The sequence below is a fragment of the Protobothrops mucrosquamatus genome, unplaced genomic scaffold, assembly GCF_001527695.2.
Source record: "Protobothrops mucrosquamatus isolate PMUCROS unplaced genomic scaffold, P.Mucros_1.0 scaffold555, whole genome shotgun sequence".
Classification (NCBI taxonomy): domain Eukaryota; kingdom Metazoa; phylum Chordata; class Lepidosauria; order Squamata; family Viperidae; genus Protobothrops; species Protobothrops mucrosquamatus.
This window is the reverse complement of record NW_015386858.1, coordinates 655578-664827: the sequence shown is the minus strand read 5'-3', so window position 1 is coordinate 664827 and position 9250 is coordinate 655578. Positions and strand designations below refer to the sequence as shown.

The 9250-nt window shown below is 38.8% G+C and overlaps 1 protein-coding gene across 1 annotated transcript in view; it reads right to left on the bottom strand.

Annotated features, from left to right (window-relative positions):
* The window catches only part of RARG (retinoic acid receptor gamma), a 139749-nt gene extending 130713 nt beyond the window's left edge, over window positions 1–9036 (bottom strand). Inside the window, exon 1 of the mRNA XM_015817137.2 lies at window positions 9008–9036. The gene's annotated coding sequence lies outside the window, so the exon portion shown is untranslated. The remainder of the gene's footprint in view (window positions 1–9007) is intronic.
* Window positions 9037–9250: the final 214 nt, after the last annotated feature.

The window sequence follows — 9250 nt, the reverse complement described above, 5'->3', positions numbered from 1 at the left end:
CATGAGCAAGGCCCCAAGGGAAATTAGGAAAAGAAGGACATCAGATCCACTGCAGATGAAAAATACTTGAAGCTTTTGATAAGGTCCTGCAAATTCTTCATACTTTTTTGAAATAACATTTTAATGAATATAAATAGATTTATGGGAAAGACTTTAAAAGTTAAAGATGTTAATGTTGAATTGCATACCAAAGCACTGGAATCTGATGGTCTATGAGGAATTATGATTATGCCCTGCAGAAGATGTGGCAAAAAGAATAATATTGAGAAACTGGAGAAGTGAAATTATTCCAAGTATTAAGGTTTGGTTTTTGAAAATGTGTAATTTACCCTTCTTGGAAAAGTCAATATTTTCTACTAATCAAAAGATGAAACAAGAGTATGTTCAACTTTAGCATAGATGTTATGGTATTTTACAATAACATTTTGATTATAATATACAATGATACGATTTCTTGTGATCCAGTAGCTATCTATAAGTTTAATATATAAGAGAGATTTTTTGCTTTTTAAAATATTTTTCTTTTTAGTTGTCTTCATTTTTATGGATTGTTTCATATAATTTTGTTATTACTATCTACCTTGGTACTTTGCTTATATTATTTCTTAAAATAATGAATTTTTGAAAAAATTGCTTAGAAAATTGGTCCTCAAAGTTTGGGGAAAAATGAACAGTCCTTTTTTCAATCCCAGGCATGCCATAAGAATAAAAGGAAACAAAGAATCGCCCATCATCCTAAAATTGGTCTGGAGGAAGGATTCAAGCAGATTCTTAAAAGGATACAAAAAAAGTAATTTTTGGAGACAGGTTCTAAATGGGACAGGTGGCTCCCAATGTTTGTTTGCCCACTGAAAAGTCCCTCATGCCTCTATAGGATTCTGCCCTTCTGACTTGTTATAAGGATCAGGACTCCCTATCAGTTTTTAAGGAAATTTGGGAAGGGAAGCCAAACTTTTTTTTTAACAATGTCAATTATATTCCACAAATGAGAGGCGTTCTAGAGAACATGAGGGAACTGGCTTTGGAAAACCTTCAACAGATTCAAGTCCACCAAAAATTACAACAGGATCAGCATACCAAGCTTCATGATCAGATACTGTCCCGAAGGCACTTTTTCAAGAGGCAACTGGACTTTCTTGGGTTTTTTCCCTTTTTGCTTCTCATCCAATAAGCTTCTTCAGTTCTAACTGGATGGTGGGGAATGGAAGGATTTATATTCCTTGAAGACAGTTGGTCATTTGCATTCTTTTAGAGAGTTGTTGAGGCCCCTTGGAGGTTTATCTATGTTCTCAGAGTCACCTGAGTAGGGATACGACATCATATATCTCCTGTCTACAACACAATTCTTTCAGCAGTTCCAAGCAGGCTCCACACCCATTTGCACTACTCAAGTGACCTGATACTGATACTTTTCATTAATAAATGCATTCAGTCAACAAACTCCATCTCAGATCTTATGATTGTAACATTAGTCTAATTTTTTTAACTTTTTTCTTGCTCATCAGCTGTTCTTGTTGTTTTGTTAGTACTTGCCAGAAAAAAATAATAATGAAAAATCGCACGTTTATCCACCCTTTTTTGCTGTTTTCATTAATACTAATAAAGCTATTACTCCACTATGGATTTTGATTACTTTCTCTAACAGACCAAAACAGAAATAATTTTTAACATGCCCAGCTTGTCCCAATTTGTAACATCTTGCATAGTTTTTCCCCTGTCTATACCAACACACTATCCACCATATTTCCAAGTGATGTCTTTGGCTTTGCCACATAAACTAGGACTATTTCATCCAAGCTCAGCCAAGATCCTTTGTGAAAACAGTAGTTGCATTGTGTGGGTGCAAATAGCAGCTCTGCCCTTCCAGGCCTTAGCCCAGGGCTATGTTAGGTTAATATCAAATTAAAAAACAGTGAACCCGACTACTATAGTCATTTGTTTTCCTACAACATTTTCTTTCCTTGCCCGAAGAGTCCAATGTTGTTGGGATCCATCATATTGTATCATTTGCCCATTTAGTCTAAGAATGGCATTCAAGTTGAATTAATAACACTTCCTCTGTCACTATTTCTGGCTTGTGGCTGGTTGCCTGCTCTCATAATCTAACTAGATGTCTGCAGCATAGCTTGGCTTTTTTCCATTTAATAATGACTCTACGAGAAGTTCCTTGTTAAACTTGGCTGATCTTAAAAAGTTAAGCAGGTTCTTAGGAAATCCTAGGGTCTTAACTAAAGTGAGAAGTTGAAAAAAGATTGCAGAAAAGTTGCAATCTTCTGATGAACAAACCAATCAAACAAAGAACAATCCTTTTCATATATTTGCCAGGGAAGATGCATGGACACATCCATAAAGTCATTGGGAATTGAGCTCAATTTGAAGATTACATTTTACTAAAAAAACTTCACCATACCAATTGAGAGAGCAGTAACTTACAACATATCTTCCCACATCTTAAGAGAAATCCAAGTCCTAGTTTTTCCTTTGCCCTAACATAGCAATCTTCCTTTTCTCTAAATCATTCTGCTTTTCCACCAATGATGTTCTTTATGTCTGTCTGATTACTTCTCTCTTCTTTCATTTGGATTGATGTCTCCTGTCATAGTCTGTTCTAATTACCTCAATGGGATCCTCTTGAATTTCTATAATTGCTAAATAGCACAGCCACTTCTATGTGGTTGGGAACCATAGGTGTTGATATTCAACACATCTTAAATGCCACAAGATGAGATAGGATGACCTATTATATTGGTGCTCTCACTATATACTACAGTAGGCTTCCATCTGGACCTACACAATTCTCAAACACATTGGGAATAAGGCAATTGTCCAATACATCTCAAGACTGTCATGTTGAAGAATGCTGCCTTCCAAGTACCACTTCAATTAGCCTTGGCTCTGTTATTCCAATCTGTTCAAACTCATTTTAAGAATATATTCCAACATGATTTGATTTCTCCAGTCTACAATATATACATCCCCGGGATACTTTGGATGGCTTTGAAACCCACAACTTTTAGAGACTCAATCATAATGCCATAGACTTTTGAATAACATGATCCTACTCATTCAACTAAATCTCAATTATTTACTTTGTTAATGGGACAAGAGCTGCAATGGATTTACATATAAAAAGATGAGAGATGAATCATTTGTATCTCTGGTGCTTGCCGGCAACACCTGTCACGTTTTATCCACAATAGCAGGAGAAAGGGCATGGCAAATCAACATAAACAACCCTGCTGTGTTATTTTCTAGAAACAAGCTAGCTTCTGGGAAACTCCTTCTTCCCACTCAAATCCCATACCTTTAACATTTCCTACAGTTGTCTGGATAGCAAGTTTCATCATTCTCTGACAGCATTATTGGGATGATAGGAACTGCAGTCCACAGTCCTCACTGCTGTCCCATAAAAATATTTTGAAAGGTTAAAAACCCACAGTGCAACCTCTTAACTAATTCAGACTTCTTGATCTAGCCTGATGCTCTCAAGATGTCTTAGATTTGCTTCTCCGCAGTTAAAATAGAATTTCAGGTGTTAATCCAGTGGTTGGGGGGAGGTTTCAGATTAAGGAAGTTTGACCTAGAGGATTGCTTGCCAGCCCTTTGAGGTGGATAAGAGGAGATTCCAGAATTGCCTTTTATTGTAGCAAGGTATACAATAAGAGACTACTAAAAGTCTGTCAGAGTTTCTCTGTCCTATGTAATCAAACAACAAAACAAAAATCAATTCTGAGTTTCTTTCTTATGCTTTCACAGTTCTTTACCTTTCCATTGCCAGATCCAGACTTGCCAATGTTTTGTGTTTTTTTTTTTAAATAGCTAAGAATCATTGTTACCTTGCTACTCAATGCAGTACAAGTGGGAAGAAAAGAAGAGTACATTCATGTTTATTTTGGTCAGGAACCAATTCTTTAAGTAGTTTTTTTTTCTGTCAAAAGAAAGTTATGCAAGAAAAGGGAGCAAAGAAGTAATAGCGATACGCACAACTGTCTATGCTAAGTTAACCTAATTAGTCATGCAGAATTATGTGAATTGACTGTACTTCCATGCCTTGTTTACCTTGTTCAGAATCCAAAGTGAAGCCCAGCTGAGGCATTCTCATGGGAGGGAGGGAGAGCTAGACATAGTGAATGTCCTACCTTCAGACCATTGTTAATTTTTTATTCAAGCCTTCACAGGTTATTGCTCATATATTACTATTCTCCATACTACTGAAGACTAGAAACTTGGATTTTCTTTTCAACTATACATATTCGGCATTGCCCAAATGGCAATTCCTTGCCAGTATAGCAGGTTTTCCTGTCTCACTAGATATAGAAAATGCTAGTCTAATGATCATCATGATGAGATTTAGAAGAAAATATATCCCATGGGAATCAGGAATTGACATCATCTTACATTAGCTAGCTCTCTTATTAGTAAGTAACCCACAACTGTTTTTCTGACATCAATCTCAACTTAATGACTTTGGGTAGGTTAGACTACAAATTACATAATTCATACTTAGTCTACTTATAGACCCTGTTGGCTTGCTCTGACAGGACTATAATCTAATATATCTGAAGGGTATTAGATTGGAGAAAGATATCCTCTAATTTTGAATATAAGAATCTCAAAATAAGCCCATGGCAAGTATAGCATCCACTTTAGGAAATAGAAGACCTGTGGTCCTCTTGCACATCACGTCCTATTACCTGCCCAGAGTACCTATGCTTGTTGTGCATGAAATTTCAGCTGAGCTCCACATGGCCAAGAGGCACATATCAAGCAACACATTTCATCTCCACATTATTTTTGATTCCCTCCCCACAATATATTTCTAGATTCTTAAGTTGATTAGCAAATACGTGTTTTGGAAACCCCTGGATCTCCTAGAAAGTTGTATATAGCCTCTTAATAAGGCCAGTAACGGCAAAGGTTTCTTGAATGACACATTGCCCATAATTATTGATCATTCCCTGCCATGAACAAGATGCAGTGTTGCTTGTATTCTGTCTCAAAGGCCTGGCTGAAGTCGTTCTAAGCCGAAAGGGCACTCTAGAACCCTTTCCTAGATCCTCTGTAAATGGGAAGAAAAGAAATATTGAAGTATTCTTGGAAGGGAGCATCTTCATCAGCATTCACTGTATTCTTCAAAAATGATTGGCCATCATAAATTTGGATCATGTTTTAGAAATGTTACATTTAAAGCTTTTCCTGGTCACTGAGTCAAAATTCTACCCACCCTTCCCTGAATCAGCAGAAAACTACATCAGCAAGAAATCTACTGTTCCCACTGCTGTCTCTTATCTAGCCTCTCTGTCCTCTGATCTCACTCACTCAAAGGTAATAGGCAAAACCTAACAAATTTCACATACCTGCAGGCTGCCATTGAACTATGCCAAGAATGAAAGTGTTACTTCTACCTTAGTACAGCTAAGGCTGACTTATGCTTGTCCATTCATGGACTGGAAATGAAATGAAGGCAATCTCAGGAGGGCATGGCAAAAAAGAGATGTGGTCTGGGCACATTTGTGCTATGATTAGTGGGTAAAGATTAGCAAGTGGGCAAAGGCTCTAAGGCAGAAAACATGAAATGGAGAATAGGTGGGAGTTTTTCAGAATAGCTATATTAGAACAAAGATGATATTTTGCTACCATATTTTTGATACATTCTGTTTATACAATAATGGCTATTTCAGTGGACACAACATATTCTGTGCAATAGAGATGAGATAAAAGGAACACTCTCCTTGCTCTAAGAATTTATAATATTGTATAAATATGGATCTATGCACATCTTCTAACAATAGGTTAAGCTAAATGGCACATTCCATTCATAGTGAATGACCAGAGAAGAGAGTCAACTCAATCAACTACATAAGAAAAAGAAATGTGCCCAACAAGCTTTGGAGGTAAAGGACAATGTTGAAAGAAGAAAGGAAAGGAATAAAGCTTTGCAAAGTATGTAAACAAATAGAAAAGATAAGCAGAAGGCTAGAGACAACTTTGAAATGAAAATAAAAAATCATACAATTGGAAAAGGTTTTAAGTTTATCTTGTCCAACTCTGTGTTCATGCAAGACTCAATAAGATTGTCTCAAGCGTATCTGGGAGCAACGTAAAGCCCACTATTTCAATTCCCTGACTATTCTTGAAGGGGAAAATGAAAAACAAAGACAACTATAGCAATTAGCAAGGAAACATCTAAAAAGCCAGATTGGACAAGAATGCCAGTATTTTATTGTAACTCAAATGGATATCTCGGTTCTAAGCCTAAACCATTCTTAACCATGCTCAGATGATGATTACTGTCCAGTCCATATCTTTTAATCTTAGCCTCATTATTAAAAAGATGACATGGGCAGAAGCACATGTTTTCCTGAATTAAATGAGAAAGACCCAAAATAGAGCTCGGAGAAGATCAAAGCAGAAGGCTACTCAGTCTGCAAAGGTTCCTAGCCCACCACTGGGACATGAATGCCTCTTTCAATCTACTACGGCCCAATGTTAAAAAAGAGTTTTTATTGCACCTCCCCACTTGGTTTGCGTGGATACAGATTTTATCCATCATGGCTTTATTTATAAGCCTGCCTTTAATTTCATCCTTTTAACAGTTTATTTTTGGCCAAATGCTGCTGCTAATGAGAAACATAAAGGGAGCATTCCATGGAACCAGAAGTAACAGTAAACAGGACCCCAAAGGATTTTCTAGTAGAAAAAATATGTCTCACTGTTGGTCCTTGTCTGCCATGTGAGAAACAGCCTGAATCCTGAGACAGGAGGGTTCTAGTGGCCCATCCGAAAGCAATTTTAGTAGGCTATGCAGAAATACCATGTTCCCTTTTTTATTATTATTATTCTGCACTAATCAGAGGAGAACAGAAACAAGTTCTGCTTTGTAATTAGACAGGCAGCAAATGAAGAAGGCAAGAAAAATCAATTTTCACCAACACAAAATGTTCATATGCTACAATTTTCACTCCACCCAATTTGGAAAATCTGTGCATCATTTTATTTCATTATTATTCTGACTAATAAGTCTAATGACCTCTATATATCTCAGCCTCATATCCCTTATTGTTACAACAGGAAGAGTCACCCCACCTTTCCCTACAGGACAACTGAAGATGCTCAGATGCATAACAAAGGGGACAAAAAGAGAATTGAAAATATAACTGAACTTGGGGAGCAATCCTCAAATTTTCCTTTAGGGGGTGCTCACTTAAAAGATCCAGACTATACCATCCAGTCTGGTTCCATTTTCCAACCAAAACTTTAACATTAATATGTTAATATATACAAAACAGCCCAACAGAGACATAATGGAGACTTTTTAGATCTGCATTTAATTGGCTGCTAGCATAGACATATTGGCCTCATTATTTTTGGAATCCTATACACCATCATATCTTTTATTGAGGTCCAGACATCTGGACCTGAAAATTGGTTCTGTTGCTAGGCAGGCATCTACAGAAGATTGCCAAGGAAACAGATTTGTTGCCTACTCAACAGGACAAATCCAGGCATATATGCTACTAGCCACCACATCAAGCAAGCTTATTGTGCAATCAATAGTATACATAAGTGTTACTTATATAAGCAACAAGGAGGTACTACATGCAGAAGAGGAGAAATCAGAGCAGCAAGATGACAATAAAGGATGGATAAATGGACAAGTTAATTATGTATGCAAGTCCTTCTCTTACATGAAGAATCACATGGAGCAATATTGATAGCAAGTCAAAAGTAAAAGGACGGCCGAAAAGGTCTGTGCCAAGACAGAACTACAGGAAAGTTTACTTTGTTTTTTTCTTATGCCTAGCAGAACCAAAGAAACAACCCAACAATAAAACCAGGACAATTCTTTTGCTATTTTAGCAATATATGTCAAGATGGCACCATGGTTTAATTGATCAATTCAAGGATTTGGATAGCTTTTGGAAGAGAGGAAATGTCCATATAATGGTCCAGACATCTGGAGAACAGGCCCAAAGCTGCCCCACCTAATCCACAGCCACCCACCACTACAACGCGCTTTTTCCGGCCAAAGCCGAGTGCTTTCCCATAAAAACGTACAGATGCTGGGCACTCTTTTCTTAGAGACAGTATGGGCTGCCACACCCCTTCTCCTTCCGCAAACATTCGCAAAGTAATCCCTTGCTGCCTGCTCCCTCAACTTTGAAAAAACTTTGTTCAGGTATTCAAGAGGGACGAGAAATGGTCCTAGGGAGCTAGGTGGGGGGAGGGAGGGAGGGAGAGGGAGAGGGAGAGAGAGAGAGATGCTTCGTCCTGTAATCACAAATTGCCTGTCTAATTGCCGGCATTTCTGAATACTCTCAGTGAGAGATGTGCCGGTGACTGAAAGCAGCCAAGGTTTCAACACCTTTTCAGCCCCAGTGCAAATCAGTATTCAGGGGAGATATCACTACACTGAATGGGAAGGGAATTTGAAGGGGGGGGAAAAAGGAAGGCAACAGGGTTGTCAAAGCTTATCAAACTGGTGTTCAGCCACATGAGCCGGTCTTCTGTCCAAACAAACTCCCACCCACCCACCCAACACCGCCACACATATCTACATATAATTATCCTTACCCCAACTTTGTCACTCTCACACATTCTCAGAGCCAGAGTTCCTGCCATTCATAAGGTAGCCACGGACGAACGTAGTCTCTGCAGTGTGTGTGTGTGTGTGTGTGTGTGTGTGTGTGTGTGTGTGTGTTTAGAGCCATCTCAGACATAAAGTTTTTCCTTCTCTCTCTCTCTCTCTCTCTCTCTCTCTCTCTCTCTCTCTCTTTCTTTCTTTCTTTCTTTCTCTCTCTCTCTCTCTCTCTCCCCTCCCTCCTCCCTCTCTTTCATTCAAGAAGACCTTCCCCCTTCCACAGGATCCCCACCGCGCCGCACTCAAGTAAAACTCCGAAGAGCCCTTGGAAACTCAAAAGAAAGCGGAGCAGCCCAGAAATCCAAGCGCCAAATCAGGGATCTGACCTCCCACCTCAGCTCAAGGCCCAGCCAGCTGCCCACTCACCTGTGCCCGGGCAGGCTACATACGGGGTGGGGTGGGGACCCCGAGAGAGACACCTGGAGCCCCGGGAACTTTCCACGTCCCGTCTCTCCCCGCTGCTCCTGCGCGAGTAGGAGCCTCCCTCGCGCTGAGAATCACTCTCTCTCTCTCTCTCTCTCTCTTTTTTTAACGTTCACTAAGAAATCATTATACTCGGCTATTCATAACCCCAGTAGATCATGTGACACAGCCCTGAAAATATACAGC